General features: G+C 43.2%; 2 long non-coding RNA genes across 3 annotated transcripts in view; one reads left to right on the top strand and one right to left on the bottom strand.

The window, feature by feature from the left end:
• Nucleotides 1-1,512: 1,512 nt before the first annotated feature.
• On the bottom strand, nt 1,513-8,501 carry LOC308592354. Its single transcript, XR_014010480.1, has 4 exons — nt 8,369-8,501; nt 8,110-8,249; nt 6,007-7,519; nt 1,513-1,593 (listed from the first exon to the last, which is right to left on the bottom strand). It is a non-coding gene; the product is annotated as an uncharacterized lncRNA (long non-coding RNA).
• Nucleotides 8,502-9,707: 1,206 nt separating this feature from the next.
• The window catches only part of LOC308592356, a 63,692-nt gene continuing 52,046 nt past the window's right edge, over nt 9,708-21,353 (top strand). For both annotated transcript variants that reach the window (XR_014010482.1, XR_014010483.1), the window contains exon 1: nt 9,708-9,911. This is a non-coding gene — a long non-coding RNA (uncharacterized lncRNA). The remainder of the gene's footprint in view (nt 9,912-21,353) is intronic.

The following is a 21,353-nucleotide window of genomic DNA, read 5'->3' as shown; positions in this document are numbered from 1 at the left end:
TCAAGTGAATGTGACCCAACTCCCTCATTCTCATAGATTGAGGCGGATGGCTAGGGCTGCTCAGAAGGGCCCTTGCACATACGTGTGTGTGCGCACAACAGTAGAGGCCTGGCTGGAAAGCTTAAAGCCCACCGCTGCTACACGGGACAGATTGAAGAAAAGGAAATATGGATTGTTCCCACCCCGTAGCTTGACCAAATGCGGCTAGGAGCAGCTAGGAGATAGGTGGAGTCATAGATCTAAAAAAAAAGGTGTAGACTCGCACTCGCTGGCCAGCTTCTGTTTTGACTTGAAATGTTCATTTTGGGCATGAGGGATTTCTGTGGCAATGAGCCAGAAACCCCTTTCCTCAGGAGTTCAGGAGGTGCCTTACGCTACCTGCAAGGCCTTGCCAAAGATAATCCTGGCTGATAGGTGTGGGGATGAGGCAGCATTAAGAAAGGAAAGTCCCCATGTCATTAGCGCCACGCTTTAAACTCAACAAGCTGGTGGCTTTTCCTCAGCCACTCCGTCTGCATCTAAATAATTCTTTCAAGTCACAACACTTTTTTTCCCAAGACATCCCATTAATATTTAACAAGACAGCCCACAGCAAGTTAGATAGTGTAGCAATTAATTTTTAAATGGTGACATTTATTACAGCATGTAACTGCTACCTAGCTTGCTGTGGGCTATCGGGATAAAATGTCAGTTAAATATCTCATAATTCCCCTCAATTTAATGCAAACATAAAAACTGTAATCATCCTATTATTTGCAAAATATAATTGAGGTTTTTCATTTGGGGCGGGGGGCGCCGCTCATTTCTCCCTTGCCAATGTGGCCTCTGAGGCAAAGTGTAAGACAGGGAGGAGGATGTTTGAGGGTAATTAATGTATACATTAATTTAATTTAATTTCATCGAAACTTAAGATCTGGGCTCGCAATGCTCAAGATAACAGCAGAGAAAGCATTGATTAACAGCGAGGCAGCTTGCAGTTGCTGCCTCCAGCCACTGCAACAAACCTCTCCTAGGCGGCGAGAATTATATCTATGCAGAAATGCAACCAGGACTCATGGCCACACAGATCCTGTGACCCTCAACAGGTTGAGATGCTTTGCGTTGCCCCCATGCCCTCTCTCATTAAATACCACACCCTTTCAGGTACAGGCAAACTGACCATTAGGTGGCCCCTGAGAGGTGGCAGGTGTTGACTGCTGCAGCAGAGAGAGGGATAGCCATGGGGCACAATCCTACCAACCTAGATGGCTTTAAAATAAGATTAGACACATTCATGAAGGAAAGGGCAGTCGGTGGCTAGTAGCCACGATGGCTACGCTGTGCATCCACAGTTGGAGAATGCAATGCTTCTGAATACCAGTTGTTGGAAAGCATGGGAGAGGAGAGGGCTTTTGCCCTCAGATCCTGCTTGCTGGTTTCCCAGAGCCACTGTGAGAACTTGATGCCCCATTGGCCTGACCCAGCAAGCTCTTCTTAGGTTCTTATCCATCCCCACTGAAAGCCCTACTGACATGATTTGGAGCTGCCCAGGGGTGTGTAGCCCCTTGAGAAATATACCCAACCTTGGGGAAACTCTTTTGGCTTCCCTTCTTTCTTTTTTTTTTATAAAATTTTTATTGGTTTTACAAAATTTTATAGAACAAACAAACACTTAAAAAGACAAACATACACGTATAATTTCATATCATATTTTCATAAACCTCTTTTCTGGGACTTCCCCATACCCCCCCTTTCTGCATCCCAATGTCCATAATTTTATAGCAACTCCCATTTGTTACTTTCCAACCTCTGTCATCTTAGTTATCTCTATATTCTGACCTTATATCACTGTATCCCTTTGTTCCTGAAAACCACAACACTCTAACATTCATCAAGTTTATAATAGTCCTTAAGATAACTTTTAAATTTTCTCCATTCTTCTTCCGCCGTCTCTTTTCCTTGGTCGCGGATTCTGCCTGTCATCTCGGCCAATGTCATATAGTCCATCACTTTCATCTGCCATTCTTCCAGAGTGGGTAGATCTTGTGTCTTCCAATACTTTGCGATGAGTATTCTTGCTGCTGTTGTAGCGTACATGAAAAAAGTTCTATCCCTCTTTGACACCAATTGGCCGACAATGCCCAAGAGAAAGGCCTCTGGTTTTTTAGGAAAAGTACATTTAAGTACCTTTTTCATTTCATTATAGATCATTTCCCAGAAAGCCTTAATCTTCGGGCATGTTCTCTGGTTCAGATCCATCTTACTTTGATGAGAGATTTTTTGTAATCCATATTTATCAAGGAATTTGTCTATATCTTCTTCATTTTGCGGGCCTTGAGTATAAAGTTTTTTGAAATAACTCAAGAAGCAATTTCTAATTTCATTAGGTTTAGATATATTCTTTCCATCCACTTCTAGGCTTGTAACTGTATTTAGTTTCTGCCTTTTCTTCAGTTGCCATGCCAGAAGTTTGCCACATTTATTTGCTGATTCAAATGTCTTTTGCTTCATCTGCTTTATCTTCCATTCAATCTCTAGGTTCATCAATTCCATATATTGTGTTTGATATAACTTAATCTCTCTTAAAATCTCCTGGGACTTTGGTTTTGCTCTTAATTTTTTCTCTCCTTCCTTTATCTTTTCCAAAATCTTTTCTTTTTTCTCATTTTGTTTTTTCCTCTTTATTGAGTTTTGTTGAATCAAGAAGCCTTGCATCACCGCTTTGCTTGCGTCCCAGATCACTCTTTTCTCCACGTCAGCCCTCAAATTTATTTCAAAATAGTCTTTTAAAGTTTTTTGGGCCTTCATAAGGATCTCCTTGTCTCGAAAGAGGGTGTCATTCATTCTCCATCTAAATTGACCAGTTGTTGTAAGTTTCATTTCCATCTTCACGGCGTTATGGTCGGAGCAAGTTTTTGGGCAGATTTCTACCTTCTTAATCTTTGGAGCCATGCCACTAGTGATCCAGATTTGATCAATTCTGGTCCAGGTCATCATTGCTTGGGAGAAAAAGGTTCCCTCTCTCTCCAGAGGGTTCCTTGTTCTCCATATATCTATCAAGTCCATGTTTTCGGTCATTTCAAAAAAGGTCCTAGGAAGTCTCCCTTCCTTGGTAACTGTTAGTCTTTGTGCCTTGTCCATGTTGGTGGAGACCACACCATTCATGTCTCCCATGATTATCATGTTGTAATCCAAATAGTCCGTCAGAGTTTCATGAAGTCTCTTGAAGAAGTCAGATTTACCTTCATTTGGTGCATAGATTCCAACAACTAAAAGTTTTTCTCCTTGTACTTGTATCTCCACTGCCAGATATCTCCCTTGCTCGTCTTTGAACATCATTTTTGGGGCCCATTTCTCTTTCACATATATCACAACTCCTCTTTTTTTAACTTTGTCTGATGAAATAAATTCTTGTCCTAGTCTTTTGTTTATAAGTAATCTCCTGTGAGCTCTGGTTATGTGGGTTTCTTGTAAACATATCAAGTCCAGTTGTTCTCTGCTCAAAATGTGAAATACTTGTCTTCTCCTCAAAGGCCCATTGAGCCCATTACAATTCCAGCTAAGGAATTGCAGAGCCATCTTGTTATTTTTCTGACACTCCTCCAACAGCTCCAAGTTGTTGCTCTTCTTCTGATGGTGGTGGTTTTTGTCCAAGCGAGAAATTCAGAATGTCTAATGCTCTCCTCTGTTCTGCAATTGGGTCCACAGTCCCCTTCTGCAGGTCCTCCTGATTTCTTCCCAAAAATTTGTCTTTGTCTTGAATTGTCTTTATTTTCTTTTTTCTTTTTTTATAAAATTTTTTTATTGGTTTTAGAAAGTTTTAAACAACAAACAAACACTTAAAAAAAACAAACATACATGTATAGTTTCATCACCCATTTTCATAAACCTCTTTTTTCAGACTTCCCCATACCCCCCCTTTCTGCATCCCAATGTCCATGTTTTTATAGCAACTCCCAACTGTTACTCTCCACCTCTGTCATCTTAGTCCTCTCTATATTCTGACCTTGTGTCACTGTATCCCTTTGTTTCTGGAAACCAAAACACTTTAACATTCATTAAGTTTGTAATGGTCCTTAAGATAGCTTTTAAATTTTCTCCACTCTTCTTCCACCGTCTCTGTTCGTTGATCACGGATTCTGCCTGTCATCTCGGCCAATGTCATGTAGTCCATCACTTTCATCTGCCATTCTTCCAGAGTGGGTGAATTGTCTTTATTTTCACCTTCTTTCCGTTGTAGTCAAAAGATAGTCCTTGTGGGAATTCCCACCTGAAGCGGATGGAGTTTTTCTTTAACAGAAGAGCTAAATCCTTGTAGAAGTTTCTTAAATCCAAAATATATTTTGGGATGTCTTTAAAGATCTGTACAGCTGAGTTTCCAATTTGCAAGGCCTTTTCGAAGTGTAGTCCTAATATTTTGTCTCTTTCCTCCTTAGATCTAAATGTAATCAGGCAGTCTCTCGGAGTCTTTCTGTCCTGCTTTTTGCCCAATCTAAAAGCTGTTGTAATTTTGAATTCGTCTTCCTCCAGATCCCAGCAGTCAACAAACTCCCGTGTCAAGTACTCCGCAAGATTGTCTCTTTCATTCTCTGGAATCAATCTCAATTTCAAATTTCTCTCTTTTCTCTGTAATTCCCACAGAGCCAAAGTTGCGTCATGTTCATGGACCTTCTTGGCAATCGGCTCTAAATTCTCTTGTGTCTCTCCAGCAATAGCTTTCGCTTCTTCGGCAATTTTACATGTAGTAGAATTTTCCTCCACCAATTTATTTATAGATTCTGTATTCTGGTTGAGTCTTACTGATATTTCTGTTAATTTTTGTGTATTTTCTGAAGTCTGTTTTGTCAGAGACTCCAGAGATTGATTTACCTTGAGCAGGGCTTCAGTCACGGCTTCCATAGAAACAGCTGTCCCTTTTTCTTGTCCTGTTGTTCCTGCAAGTCCGGCAGTTACGCCTGAAATTGAGCCTCTTTTCTTTGTCTGTTGTTGCTGCAGCTGTTGTTGTTGTTGTTGCTTGGTCTTGGCTCTTGTGACTATCTCCTCTTGTGGGCCACTCATGTCAAGGTCGTTTCCCACGGGAGCTGTTCCCCACTGGAAAATTCCACTGTCTTAAGCCGTGCCAACTTTTACTTTACCCTCTAGGGGGAGCAAATCAAAATGGCCAAATATGAAATGTCCAAATGCAGAGACAAAGAGAATATCCAAAGACGTAGAGAAATTAAAGCAATTAAAGCAAATATAGCTGGAGGCTTGTAGCTGCAAATTGCCACAGTTTTCCAGTAGATACTGTTTCGTCTTACTCAGATGTACTGTAGCCAAACAATACAGAAACTTTGTATCACAGTGTAACTTTTACAGGAAAAAGTCAGTTCAGTGTCCTATTGTCCTAAAAGGCAGACCGTTTCGTGCTCTTAAGTAGCTGAGACAGCAGAGGATTTTTCTTTTAAATAAATCATGCAGTTACCAAAGTCTCTTTCACCTCCCCTCTGCCCTGCTAGCTAGAGGGGAGATCCAAGGTCCAAGTGTCAGGTTTAATTAAATAAAAACAAAGTTTTGACGGATGCAGCTTTAAAGTTCCGTTGCTTTCACTTTCATGCAGTCGGGGGGAGGCAAACTTCCTTGATTTTAACCTCCCCGCTTTCAGCCAAATCTCCGAATTTTAGATCCAAATAAAAGTTCCGTTTTACTCACGGGTTTTTTCTGTCCGTAATTTACAGGAAGGAATCGGCGCTCTCCACTAATAGCGACGCGGCTTCACCCTGCGGGCTGGGTAGCGATTCTCAGCACCGCGCTCCCCCGATGTCGTTCCAGAGCCTTTAAAAAGGCTCTTTCTGCGGTAAAGGGGGGCGCTTTTGGTGCCCACCGAATCTCCTCGTTCACAGGCTTCCGCGCCTGTGATTTTAGGGGTCCCCCGCTTGCCGTAGCAGGGCAGACCCGAACTCGCAGGGCAGTCCTTCTCCGGAGCTCGGAAAAAGGACCGCCATTAGCGCTGGCGCCGACCGGAAGTCCTTTTGGCTTCCCTTCAACCCTCTCCCATGTTTGGAATAAATTGGAGGAAGGGGCTTGTTAAGGAGAAGGAAGCAACTCTCCTTTTGGGGGAGGGAACTCTAGATACTGTTGCTCCCTCCCCCCATTCTGCTGTGACTCAGAAGAATGACAAAGTGAATTGATCCCAGCCTCTCCCTCCAATGCCATTTGCTTTCTTCCCTTCCTCAGAGATGGTTCAGGGCAGAGGGCAGGGTGTTTGTTTGTTTACCCCTTAAAATTTATACACTACTTGATCGTAAAAATGAAATGAAAGACAAGCCAACACTCGATGCAGTTTACCAAAAAGGTTAAATAATACTATTATCAATAAGAAAAATTATCAATACTTTCAAAAAGCTAAAATAGCAATAGACTTAAAAACAGATTAAAACTCACATCATCGGCTTTCTAAACATTTGAGGAGGCTTCTCTAAACAAAAATGTTTTTAGCAGGCACTGAACAAGAGTACACTGAGGGTGCTTTGCCTGGTATCGATAGGCAGGAAGTTCCAAAGTGTAGGCTGGCACACTAAAATATCTAGTCCTTACAAATGCAAAAAGGGTATTATGTGGCATCTGTAGCAGTGCGTGTTCTGCAGATCGGAACATTTGAGTGGGCATATATTGGGCAAGACAATGTGGTGCAGGATCTTGCTCACTGGGGTCCCTCCACCCGCCATTCTCATTGCTTACATATTCCTCCAATGAGGAAATGCACTGACTAATGGCTGTGATATGACTTGTGACCGAAAGGGCTTTCAATTACAGGAAGAATAAACATTGCAAACCCTTCCTCAAAATAAAAGAAAGAAAAAAGAAATTAACATAAGCCAGTGGCAGGTTGGGAAGTTTACGGATAATGCATCCATCTGATTTAGTTGTTTTTCAAACCCCACATTAAGCAAGTCTCTGTGGTTTTTTTACATTTTCCAACACCCTGCATTTTGCATCCTGAATGAGACCGCATTATGGCCAGAATACATTACCAGGTTGCTTCGTCCTCTGAGATAATGTACTTTTCCCTTTGCAATATTCAGGTTCAGAAATATATTAATGGAACAGAATGGCTTAACGTTGTTGAAAGAGGTAATTTTCTGTGTCTTTCTTTTTCCGCTGCAATTTTCAAAATTATATCTATCTTTATGCCGACACACAAAACAAGAGTGAGTGTTGAGGCTCCCGGACGATGCTCCAAGTAAACCTTGATTCACGTGAGCTGAGTTGAAATCCTATCAGCAGAGAAAATTTAGAGCAAAATAAAAAAGAGGTTTTGTCAAAATGTTGCTTGATATGATTTCTGTTGTGGCAATTTCCACCTGACAGTTTTGCAACTGTTTTGGAACATTCTGAAAAGGGAGAAAGCTGCCAGCTTCAAATTTCCTAAGGAAGGGGACATGACATTTGTCAAATTTTAGTTGCAAGAAGAAGTCTCGTAGAATTCAGGGGTGGTGATGAACTGGACTCCTCTTAAACAGGCTCAATAAAATCCATCTTATTCTTCTCACTTTGAGAACTGCAGTTATGTGAAGGAAGAAGGCAGGCGTTGGGATCTTTAGTGAAGAATATTTGGCAGCCTCCTCAAAATTACAACTCCTAGGAGCCATCATAGTTAAGCAGGCATAGAATCAATATAAAAGTTCTGGATATTTACAGAATGTCCTAAAAGGCTTACAAAGGTTAAGAATAAAATAACAATGGAATCATCATCAACAACTCAGGAACCCGTCATTGATTCCATCGAGTCTAGTATTGCTGGCACTGACTGGCAGCAGCTCTCCAGGGTTTTAAGCATAAATCCTTCCCAACCCTACCAGGAAATGCTGGAAATTTAACCTGGGACCTTCTGCTTTCAAAGTTAATGCTCTACCACTGAGCAACACTTCACAATAAAATGCAATAGTATGGAGCAGGATAGAGAGATCCTAGGTTCAAATTTACACTACATTAAAGTTATGCTGCCACCACATCACCAGAAGGTATGTTGTATGCTATGCCTGCTCAGCCCAGAAAAGGAGATATATACATACACACAGAGAGAGGGGGTAATTGACAGACACCCACCTACCTGGTGCAACTGACTAGATGCAACTGACCTCCCCTTACCTGGTGCACCAGAGCAAGCAGTCAGGAACAGAGCTGGCAATGATACCGACATGTCACCTGGAAATGGAGGCAGCCAGTGATGTTAGACTCATAGAACTGCAGAGATGGAAGGGAATCCAAAGGTCATCAAGTATGGCCCCCTGCAACACAGGAATCACAGCTAAAGACTCCTTACAGGTGGACCTCCAACCTCAGCTGAGAAACCTTCAAGGAAGAAGAGTCCACCACGTTCTGAAGTAGTCCACTCCACGACTCTTACCTCCTGAAAGTTCTTCCTGCTGTTTGGTTGCATTCTCCTTTATTGTCATTTGAATCCTTTGGTTCAGGTCCTCCCCTCTGTTGTGATGATCCAGGACCAGCCTCAAATTTCAGTGGCACCCCATGCAACACCAAAATCTACGCAGCCTCTCACCTTCTGTCAGATGTCATTTGAGGTGCCTACTGTGGCCCCCCAGAAGCTTTGCATCTGGTGCAACTGAAATGGTTGTGGTCCTCTACATTTGCCTTTGCCAGGACATCGCACCACCACAACCTCCTCACTCCAACAGTCACAGTGATGCCCTCCACAGGGCATGGTGCTAGGAAGCTGAAGACAGCAGTTGGAGCCACCCCTGCAGGAGGGGGAAACTCCAGTCCCCTTTTGCATGCCCAGACCAGAAAAGGAATGTCATGGGGGGAAGAGGAGGAGCTTCTGAGATGTAAATCCACACTGCAAATATTTCAGAATAGCCCCTGAACTCTCAGTGAGAACTGCATGCATCAGTCATAGACGCCATGGGACATCCCATCTCAGGATTACAGGAGCTCTGGTGTGGTGCAACAGCTCATGTTTTTACCAGCTGAGGGTCCATGGTATGAAAGGGGGGCAAAACGCCACACTGTGATAGGAAGGAGTCCCTGCCAAACACACCTGAGCCAATCAGGAGAAGCACTGCATAGACAAATAGCATGTCCCCCTTTGTAATTAAATAATGCTATTTCATAATTACAACAAAGAGAGGAAAGCAGTAGTCCCCTGCCTCAGTGCCCCAGGAACAAGAATGGTTTAATTAAGGGCCAATTAAGAGTCTATGCATCCATAAAGGCTGTGCTGAACAGGAAGCAATGGCAGGGGCAAAAACTGCAAGAAGGAAGCATCTAATTAAAGCTTCAGGACACCTCTGCTGACAAAGACTTGCCTCCAAGTAAGCTTTATAGACCTAGCAGTTCGAAAGCACGTCAAAGTGCAAGTAGATAAATAGGTACCACTCCGGCGGGAAGGTAAACGGCGTTTCCGGGCGCTGCTCTGGTTCGCCAGAAGCGGCTTAGTCATGCTGGCCACATGACCCGGAAGCTGTACGCCGGCTCCCTCGGCCAATAAAGTGAGATGAGCGCCGCAACCCCAGAGTCACCCATGACTGGACCTAACGGTCAGGAGTCCCTTTACCTTTACCTTTAAGCTTTATAGAAGAATCTTATCCATGGAGAAGGGAATTGCCATTAAACATAACTCTATAGGAAATGCTATTTTTATTCTTCTCCCTGATGACTGAGGAAAACAACGCTTCAAAAGCACTCAGGGATCTGAGGGCAGAAGGGGCACTAGCTTATAAGAAGGGGGTTATGGGATAGGTGGAAAGTATTCAAGTGGGTGGGCTGCACCACCACCCGGGAAGAGTGCCAGCACGGCAGCATGGATTTCATCACCTGCTTCCGCTCAGCTGAGTGCTGGGGCTTAAAAGGATTCTGTGGTTACTATAATGGTTGCACGATCCAGCTTAAGGATGATGCACCAATATATTTGCATCTCTGAAAAGCAACAGGTAAATTTGACCTTTTCTTATCCAGGTTTGAAGTGCCTCCCCTTCTCCAGCATCAGTTATAAAACAGACTAATGGTGTTTCTAAAATGCACGGCTTCAACCGCTGTTTCAGAGCGTGGAGGTTTTTAAAAAATGGTTGCTGTTGCTGTTTTAAATGCACTGCATAATACGCCCAGTTGTAGAAGACGAAACTCTATTTTAGCAGATAAAAATCCCAGCTTTAAGATCTCCCCTCGCTGCTGGTCTCGAGAGAGAAAATGTTCTTGGCGTTTTCAGATGATCCAGAGAAAGCTGTTCACTTCTCCATAGGCAACTGATAAATTACCGTACTGTGACACCTCCCCCGCTGTCCGAGCTAATGATCTCTCTCCAAACAGCCGATGTATTCTGGAGGGTTGGAGTCGAGCACTTCACGGCTGGTGCAGAGAAATAATCACAGTGAACTTCATCTCCAGAAAAGGGCCATGGGTCTATTTCATTTTTATTAGCGGCAAGATTAATAGGGCCTGGGGTGCTTTTGTTTTGCTTGGTTTTAGTGCTGAGAAATCTCCCAGCCCATCGTTTGTTTTCAAACCGTTCCTATAATCTGACATTAATAAACCTAATTTGGAAAGCTCCAAAAAGCAGTGCACTGGATTCCGCCGCCCCCCCAAACAGGTTAAGAGCTTGTTAATAGCTTGCAAGATATTGCGCTGGGAAGTCTGCTGCAGAATATCTGACGGGAAGACTGTGGTGGGCCCAGATGTTTGGGAATTGGAGGGACTCATGAGAAGCACAGACAGATGAACTAGTCTCCTCTGCAGCTGAATTCTGGCTGCCCCCTTCCCCAATGCTTTTGTGGAACTGTGTAGTATATAATGGGGGCAGGAGACTGCCTGGTGTGGCATGTTCTTAAAGAATGCTTCCTCTGGTTCTACAAATCTCCCTGGCTTCTCTTATTCCCAAAGACCTGGCCTCTCTTTGACTTTCACAATAAAAACCAGACAGTGTGTCATCATTGTCCTCCACACACCCCTGCCTTCTTTGCCCTCCTTGTTGCTCTGTTGTTAAAATGCTCCTTCATTCATTACTGTTAATACAATCAGTGCTATTTTTTTAAGGAGAGGCACACTTGTGTTTTGAAAACCAGGCAGTATGTATCTCATGCATTTCCTTGCCATTTTATATTCCCTGGGTATTTTATTACGGAGGGATATTTGCATGAAAATAGCATTTTTCTTTCACAAGGATTCATCTGCTCCTGTTTTCTGCAGTCCCTCAGGATTTTACAGTGGATGAGCATTGTGTATTCCTGATGCTGTCACATACACACACAAAAACACCCAATTATTTAAATTATTGTAACTTGTGTGGGTTTATTTTTTCCTTCATGAATTTGCTGTTCCTTCAGAGCTGCACAGAGCTGAAATAGACAGTCCCAGGCAAGGCAGTCGGATTAAATTGACAGCAAAAAAAAAAAGATCCAAAAGATCTGGACGGGACATTTCTCTCTTGTAGGGCACCATATGGAAGAAAATGGGGTCAGGGAGTCAAGTCATGCACATTTCCACTCAAGAGAGCTGGTTCTTTTTGGTGGATCCATCCTGTCAGCTTAAGGCTGACAGCACAGAGTGACCTCAGACCTGCCATACTGGGCCACACCAAGGATCTTCTCTCTAGCCGATCTCTCCAGGTTGGCCACCAACCTAGATGACTTTGAACGAGGATTCGACAAATTCATAGAGGAGAGGGCTATTGATGGCTCTTTCATACATTCATACTTATATTTCCCAATCACTTCATGAGCATAGCCAGAATCCATTGCTTACTTGGCCCCCTCCTTGCTAGTCCCCTTAGTTAAGCTCCTCTGCTCTGTTCCTGTTTGTGCTATAGTATATCAGTTTCTTGTCACAAGTGGTCTGTATCAATATCCATATAGAAAATGTGCTTAAAGTACTTTATTGACCATGGACTTCCACCCTCACTTGCTAACTTAATTGCAACAAGTGTACCCACTTAACACTACGTATTGTACACTTTAAAAAAGAGACTCCCACGATTTATGCAAGATTTTAAATCATTTTCAAAACAAGTTCCTTTCCTCATTCTGCTTTGCTCACTCCAAAAGCAATTTAGTTCTTGAACCATCTAGCTTTTGCCATGCCTGTTCATTAGCTATATTCACTTAGCTGCTTGAGCAGCTGTGCTGTTTAATGGAGTTGGGTGTAAAAATAAAATACAATAAAATGAGATTAATGGAACTGGAAATGAAATATAATGAAATGAGATCTGCATGCAAACAGTTTTGGCACAGTATATTGTCCCCCTAGCAGAGACTGGTACATGTCCATTGCTGTAGAAAAACATGGTGGACCCTGAGGCCGTGTCTTCTGAAGTTAGCAATCCCACACATGTGCTCTGCTACCCTCTAGTGGTGTGAGTTTCTCCATCTCTAGCCGATTGAAACACATGAAGTGGTAGATCTAGGCTTGCATTATCAGCTTGGATAGGTGTTGGCTCTCTAAGGTGGAGCACTTGCCATTTGAGAGCTTTGAACTGGAGAAGTCAAGCAACGAACCTGGACTCCTTCTGCAGGCTGAGCTTAGGCTCTGCCACTGAGCAGTGACAGCTCTCACACCTCTTCTGTTTCCTTGCTAGATGCAAATAGTTTCCTAAGTGTCCTGTGCAAATCAAATTGATAAGAATGAGCTCAGGGAAAGCCAAATTTTAAAAATTGTATTTATACCCCACCCTCTACCTCCAAGGAGCTCAGGGTAGTATGCATTTTATCCTCACAAAAACCTGTGAGCGGGGCCAGATTTAGGTCTGATGAGGCCCTAAGCTACTGAAGGTAATGGGGCCCTTTATATGTCCAGCTGTCCTTTGTCAACAATAAATTGCTACTGTTTTTTGTGTTGAATGTATGCTATATGGTAATTTATGGACCTAATAGGTATCTAAAGCCATCTGTACATAACAAAAGCCTAGCAGACAGGGCCCATTATTTACATCATAGGAGCCTACACAACACAAAACACAGTTGCTGCATGTATTTATTTGTTTTTTATCTTATATTTTTTAAATGTACATCCAGGGGTTTTTCCATTAAATTTTTTGGGGGCCTCCAAGAGAGTGGGGCCCTAAGCTATAGCTTGTTTAGCTTATACGTAAATCCGGCACTGTGAGGTAAGTTAGTAGTAGAGACTGTGACTGGTGCAGGCTCCCCTGAGTGAGTTTCATGGGGATTTAAACCCTGGTCTCTCAGATCCCAGTGTGACACTCTTAACACCAGTGCTTTTTCCCCCAGGGGGTACTCAGGGGTATGCAGTACAGGCATTTTTTGTGGTTAAAAAGCGTGGCAATTATTGTAACAACTTCATGGTGAGTACCGGCACCTATTTCTCTGGGGGGAAAGCACTGCTTACCACTATTCCACACATGTTTCTAAGCAAAGCTGTTCACAGACCTTTCTCAGAAGGGGAGAGGGGGGAAAGGGGAAGAAATCACCTCCTGAAGCATGCAGATTCCTCTCTTGCCTATGTCTTTCTCTGATGCTATTTGGGTAAGAGCAGAGCATGAGCTCTCTGACTTCCACACTAGCCTGCCTCCTCTCCATTTTCTCTGGGGGCTCTGTAGTAAAATCAGGAGGAGGAGGCATGACCTTTGCGAAAGGGCAGTTCCTGCGTCAGCAGCGTCTTCCACTGTTTCATGTCATGAATCCCAGAAGGCAAGGGGTGTGGATTCCCAGGCCCTCGACCTTTTCTCAAACCTGCTGGCACTGCTCAGCCTGCAAATTGCTGTGCTCACCTTGCAAACAGGAGAGGATTTCTAGGCAGATCTCCTTCAAAGAGGAATGCATGAGGTGGTGGCCCATAATTAGACCCGCTTGGATTGGAGGACTGCCGTTGGGATCTTTCTGTCCAAGAAGGCAGCTGTCACCCTGCCTTTGCTTTGCTTTGGCAGGAACTCGGTCCTGCTGGTTTTGCATCCTTGTTTCCCCCTCGGCATCTCAAAAAATACCTAAAGACCCTGTTCCCTCCACCACAAGACACAAACCTGGTATCTTTGACAGGTCTTAGTGCTGCAGTGAGGGGTGGAGGAGAAATTCAGTTTTGTTTGCTTTTTAATGAGAAATGACCCAAGTCATACTTTTCCACCCAATACAGAAACCAAAATATGATTCTTCTAAGAAATGTGCAATTCTCTGAATTTTGCAGTTCAGTTCTTCAGCCAACCAACATGTTTTTAAAATTGCATATATTTGGGGAAAGTGCATTGGAATGTATCCATTGGTTTAAAGAACATACAAAAATGCATTCTGTTTGGGGAAAGTGCATGCAAAAATGTGTATATTAGTCAAAACTGCATACAACAACATGTATATCAGGGGAAATTTGCATCAAAATGCTGATGAATTTTCGTAAGGTTTTTAAAAAAAATAGATAATTGATGTGGAAATGTGAAGAACTGGATTTAAGATGGTAAAAATGTGAAACTCAGAGAAACTCAGACTGGCACATTCATCCATCTCCCGCTGTAACTTTACCTTTCAATTCCATTTCCCTCTTCATTACAGAATCATAGGATTGTAGAGTTGGAAGGGACCCAAAGGGTCATTTATTCCAATTCCCTGTAATGCAGCAGAGAACAAGCTTCACCTTCGATGGGACAGCACTTCAGATAATTGAAGATGACTAACCATACCCAACTCCCTCAACTGCTCCTCATAAGGCTTGGTTTCCAGACGCTTGATCATCTTAGTCAATCTTTACTGCACACATTCCAGCCTGTCAATATTCTTATTAAACTGTGGTGCCCAGAACTGGACATGGGATTCCAGGTGGAGTCTGACCAAGGCAGAATAGAGTGGCACTATTACTTCCCTTGATCTGGACACAATACTTCTGAGGATGTAACCTAGAATTGCATTAGCTCATGTGGTTGGGGTGTAGGGAGCAGTAGTGGCTGGTAGGGCAGTGCAGGGAGTGTGGTGTTGCTCACCTGGCCTTCCAGCACTGCACATCAGTGAAGCGGTGGGGGGATCCATATGGCATGGGCACAGTGACAGGAGCATCAGAGATTTCCACTGCCTACTGCCTCCCCCTCTCAGTAATGGGCAGAAATTCATGGTATTGGGAAGCCAGCTAAGCAACAACACCATTCCCATGCCACCCCACCAGCCACTTACTTGAAAGGAAGTCCCAGCGAGATAAAGGGGGCTTACTTTCTAGTAAGAATGTCTACCTTCTCTCCTTCTATCCTAGCACTTCCACCTAACAGTCACAGTCACACCTTTTGACAGCTCTGGGTTGCTCCAGGTGGGCTGAACTGACCCAGGGCAATCCAGGGCTACTCCAGGGCTAATCTAATTCAGCCCAGGTCCTGAATTGGCCCAATTTGGTCTGGGAATGGGCCAAATCTGGGACACAGCCCTAGCAGCCATCATCATCATCATCATCATCATCATTTATTATTTATACCCCGCCCATCTGGCTGGGTTTCCCTAGCCACTCTGGGTGGCTTCCAACAAAATATTTAAATACAATAGTCTGTTAAACATTAAAAGCTTCCCTAAACAGGGCTGCCTTCAGATGTCTTCTAAAAGTCTGGTAGTTGTTTTTCTCTTTGAGATCTGGTGGGAGGGCGTTCCACAGGGCGGGTGCCACTACCGAGAAGGCCCTCTGCCTGGTTCCCTGTAACTTGGCTTCTCGCAGTGAGGGAACTGCCAGAAGGCCCTCAGAACTGGACCTCAGTGTCCAGGCAGAACAATGGGGGTAGAGACGCTCCTTCATACCCTGAAAAAAACAAAACTCACATAAACACATAGATTGTGTGGCTGTGTTTTTTTTATTTCCATGGTGTAAAGTAAGTGGAGTCTCTCTAAAGAGAGAGAAAGTTGAATCTGGCATTACAAAGTCCACATCAACGCATTGCTGGAACCAATTCCCTTTCCTTGGAGGCTGTGAATGGCCATCAATCACTCGGTCCCCCTTTCTGAAGGAGAAGGAAATGGGTTCTGGGAACCTTCTTGAGGAGTGACAGAAAGACAGAGCGAGGCAGAGCCTTTGGGTGGATGCTCTGCTGCCTGCCCCATTGCTTGACAGAAATGGCTTCAGAGCCAAACAGCTGCAGTCCCAGGGAACCTGTCAGCATCAAGCCAGGTGCCAGCGGTAGGTTTATTAAAAAGCCATGAGAGAATAATTAGATTAAAATGCAACAAGTCAAAGATGACGAATGGAGCATGTGCAAAAGCTTCCCAGGGTGTTAACTGTTTTTGTGTGTGTGTGTTCTTGATGATGCTAGAAGCAAACACCACCTGCTTTGGACTCTGAGTAGACTTGCCTGGGAATTACTTGATTGACAAATACACTTAAAACATGGTCAGAATGTTGACTGTGAAATGCATCTGAATAAAAAGACAAAGTGTAAGACTTGGAAGAAATGTTGGGATGCACAACATCAGCCCAGGGTTTAATCCTGCTGCTTGTGACTGTACTTTGAAGCCTTTCTGCTTCCTGGGTGTTGCCTTCAAGCAACATTAGAAGGGTCTCCCTGGATGAATAGTTACATCCAGCAGAATACATAGGTGAGCAAATCCTCAGAGACCTTGATAACATTAAAGCACCTTTAGGAGAGAGACCTGGGTGAGCTCATTGGTTATATCTGTTGGAGTCAGATTTGGGATAAGCATCCTTTCTGATCATCCTTGGTGAAAGATGAAATGCACTCAAAATAAGACATAGATTGTATTTATAGCCCTCTTTGCTTAGTAAAGTTATTAAAAGTGTCTTGTCACAATGCTGGACAAATTGTGGCAACTTGGGGTCTTTTGTTCATATGTGGTGGTCCTGCCCATGAGTACACCCCTTTAGGGTTAATGTTTGAACTGACCATGGCTCAGACAATTGATATAAACCATGAGATTGGCCTTTTTCCATCTACTCTATAAATGTCCAAGATATTTTGGCTCCTGAGGCAAACCACAGAATGGTGTCTCCCTCCTCACCATGGAAGAAGGGGTAAGTGAAGATCTACATCAGAAACAAGGGGGCAGGATAAAGATCTACATTGGGATATGCTGCCCCTGTGGATTCTGCCACCTGAGGCAGTCACCTAACCTTGCCTCATGGGTGGGCCGGCCGTGCCAGGACCTCACTAATATCTAAAGGACTGTCACATGAAAGAAGGAGCAAGCATATTTCTCTGCTGCTCCAGAAGATATGGCCTGAACCAATGGATTCAACTGACAAGAAAAGAAATTCTGACTAAACATTTGGAAAAACTTACTGGTGGTAAGAGCTGCTCAGCTATAGAACTGACTACCTCAGAAGGTGATGGACCAGGAGATCTCTTCACTGGAGAATTTTAAGCAGAGGTTGGATAGCCACCTGTCAGGGATTCTTTAGCTGTGATTCCTGCATTTCAGGGGGTTAAACTCAGTTACCTTTTGGGGATCCTACCCAATGCTACAATTCTATGATTCTTTGAAGGACTTCATAACTTATCTAATGATGGCAGCAAGTATTACAGTTGTTCGACACTGGAGAGGGTGCCCATTACATCCAGATTGCAATTCATAATTTTAATTCCTGTGCCTCATTACTGATCAAAGTAGCAGCGTTCATTCCATTGCTGTTTTTAACCATTGTGGTCTCTGTAATAACAATTTGTTTCTTGTTCATTTTCATCAGTTGGTTGGTTTCTCTGGCCTCTTTTGTACAACACCTCCTGCTCCAATAATTCTGAACCTGCCTACCAAGCTAGCCATGATTCTAGTTTAGAAATTGTTTCATAAGAGCTCTAAGTCTCCCACCAAGTGGCAGAGCAAATGCTTTGCACAGGGAAGTTTCTGGGTCTAGTCCAGTGTATCTCCAGGAAGCAGAACAAGAACAGAGAGCTTGAACTAGGTCACTTTTGGGATCCCTTTCAGCTCTACAATTCTATTATTCTATTAAAAAAAGCTCTTCCTGCTTCCTGAAAGGCTGGAGAACCATGACAAGCCACAGCTGGTCACTTCCTCTCCACTTCTTTCTCTCCAACCACAGAAGCTTTCTGTGTGGCTTCATCCGAAAGATCGTCACAGCCTCCTGAAAGACATCTCCATGCTCTCCCCCACTCTTAGGTGGGAAGAAGCACATGGCAAAAGAAAAATAATGATTACATGGTTATAAGAAGAATATGCTTGATGTTTGGGTGTCAAATGAATGTAATTTTGAATGATATTTTTGCCCTTTGAATGATACATCATCCTTCAGAAATGCCACGATCTGCCCCGTTATTAATGCAGTTTAGAATGAGTGGAATTGAAATGATAATGAGTTTCTAAATTAATATTGCAACTTCCCATTTCAGTATTTGATGAGCTGTATCAAAACTTCATTAAATCACTCTCTGTTTTGCCAGCTCTGGTTTATAATCAGGGCTGAGAGCATTGAGTCTTACTCCGGGAAACCAGTTTGGTCTGCAAGCTGAGTTCTGGTGGGCTTGTATGCATGAAGGGCTGTAGTAATGGCACAAATAAGGGAGTTAATGATGTGTTTTTCAAAATGTGACAATAACACTTTTGATTGTTAAGTAAATATTGCATGCAAAATTACAAGGCTAACAAGATGCGACTTTTGCTTTCTGGCTTAGCATCGCATCACAAAAATTCTCCTTCTGAACACCTCAGCAGTTGGGAAAGGTATTGGATTTTACACTAACCTTTGCTGCTGCTTTCATAGAGGCTGAATGGCATCTCAGATACAGATACAAAGCCTACTATTCATTATTTTGCAAAAGAAAATTCCCACAACACTGAACAGGTTCACACAGTCCATGCTTAAAGCATGAAAGGAGAAAGTAGGCAAACTAGCCCCATCCCCACTAAGCCCCTGGCCTATCACCCGCTATTCCAACACGCAGAACGAAACCTCCAGATAAAAACCTTGCAAGCCAAAGGCCTACACTCTCTAAAAGACTTCTACAACAACAACAACAAACCCATACCAACACAAGAAATACATGGCAAACTAAGGGACACCCAAATACCTTCGCTAACACACCATCAACTACATGCCTTCTTAAACAATCTAGCAGTAAAATCAGCAGCCGCTAGGCCCTTGAACAATTTCAAAAACCTTCTCCTGACAGCAGAGGGACATGGCAAACAGATGGTATCCACAATATACAAAATAGTGCTCCAAAATCCCACAAACCCCCTTGACACAATCAAAGAACAATGGGAGCATGATGTAGACTATGAAATTAACCCCACCCAATGGACTAGAAGGTGGTCTAAACCTCACATTAAGTCCATATCAGCCCAAAGAAGGGAACTCACTCTGAAACTCACCTACAGGTGGTACTTAACAGCACAGAAATTGGCACTGATACACCCAAGAACCTCACCAAGATGTTGGAGATTCTTCACCTCCACAGGCACATATCTCCACATGTGGTGGGAATGTCCTAAAATCCAACCCTTCTGGACAGCAGTCCTACCAGAGATATGCAAAATAACTAATCAGATATTAGCACTCACCCCCAAACTGGCCCTACTGAACATCTTTCAAGATCATAATGACCATTCACATTAAACAGAGCTTATAACCCACCTACTCTCAGCAGCCAGAAGCCTCATGGCCAGACACTGGAGAGACCTGTCAGGAGTAAACATGGACTAATGGTATCAAATTGTATGGGAAACGGCCTTACTAGAAAAGCTAACCAATAAACTGGAACTTACCCAGGGACAAATAGAAGAGAACGCCTTCACCCCAGTATGGCTCCCCTTTATCACATACACAGCCCAATAAGACAATAAGAATCTACCAACAGCATACAAATCAACCTGGCTTACCTAACCCAACAAGCCGTCCCTCCCTCACAAATGCAAACAAACCCCAATGAAGCCAACCACAGACAACCAACACCCTGCCCCCCAATACCTCTCACTACTAAGACAATATAATAAATGAATAGAAAGAGAACCTACCCAGCTGACAGGTACATAAAACCCCACACGTACACTATACAAGAGAATATAAACCTCACTACCCCACCCCTCTTCTTCCCCAACCTTATACTGTACTCAACACTAATGTCTCACAACAAATGTAACTGATTTGTAAGAAAGCCTGTACAACCTGAAAATAAGAGACAACACATGTACTTTTGTAAACCAAGAAAATATTTAATAAAAATAATTTTGGGAAAAAACCAGTTGGGATAATGCACACATTAAAACTGGAGGCATACATGCTCCCCCCCCACACACACACACCCCAACCTTGGCATCAATTTAGTAACATAGATGAAAAGTTCTAAAAGAGATCTTAAATGCCATTTACATCTCCTGACACAGAAGCCAGGATTAATTATACTAAAAAATAGATTTACATCCAGGCTGGGGACGCCTGCACATCCCTTGTGGGAATCAGTTCTCCAACCCAATTAAGCATATGGCTTCCTACTGACATTTAAATTTACCTTTTTGAAGTACAGGCCAGTTCCCTCTTGTCCTTTTCCTCATGCGGAAAAGCCAATCTGCATACCCTTTCTAATAATATTTTACACATTTGAACACTTTTGCCAGGGCGTTTTTATGGGAGCTTTGTTTTGCTAGGCCAGAATGTATCTTGTTCATTTCTGCTTCTTCAGATAACTTGATGTTGAGATGAGGGAACCATGGTGTGCATAGTCATTTTAAGTTTGGGAAATACTAAACTTGCAGCAAATGAATTGTTGTCCTCCTATTTTACAAGTGGCAAAATGAGACCAAGAGAAAGGCTTGTCAAGGACATCCAGTTGAGCCCATGGCCAATCCTGATAAATATCATAATTATGCATGTCGCATATCCTTTGTTCAAAGGAGCCATTTGATTAGAGATTTGGGCAGCCCTTTCCCATCAGCTGATATTCACACTCCTTGCTCTCTCCTTTTACATTCATGGCTTGTTTGGAAGAAAAACATCCAGGACCCCAAATTTGGATGTCAGGACACACCAGGTGCCATTGTTGTTGCTGCTGCTGCTGCTGCTGCTGTTGTTGTTATACCCTGCTTTCATAGAAGCACAGAACTGCAGAGCTGGAAGAGATCCCCAAAGGTCATTTAGTGCACCTTCCTGCAATGCAGAAATCACAGCTAAAGAAACCCTGACAGAAGCCCTGTTTAAAGACCTCCACTGGAGGAGAGTCCGCCATCTTCTGAGGCAGTTTGTTCTACAGTTGAACAGCTCTTACCATCAGGAAGTTCTTCCCAGTGTTTAGCTGGAATCTCATTTCCTGTCATTGAATCCATTAGATCAGGTCCTCCCCTCTGGAGCAGCAGAAAACAAGCTTACTCCATTTTCCACGTGACAGCCCTTTAGATACTGAAGACGGTTATCACTAAGGTTACCAGATTTTTTTCAATGAATCCAGGGACACTTTTCAACTTCCTACTAAATAGATGGATTTTGCCAGGGGACTGATTTGTAAATCC

Source organism: Podarcis bocagei, assembly GCF_964188305.1.
Source record: "Podarcis bocagei genome assembly, chromosome: 7".
Taxonomy (NCBI): domain Eukaryota; kingdom Metazoa; phylum Chordata; class Lepidosauria; order Squamata; family Lacertidae; genus Podarcis; species Podarcis bocagei.
The sequence above is the reverse complement of the archived record's forward strand: the minus strand, read 5'-3'. Positions and strand labels throughout refer to the sequence as shown.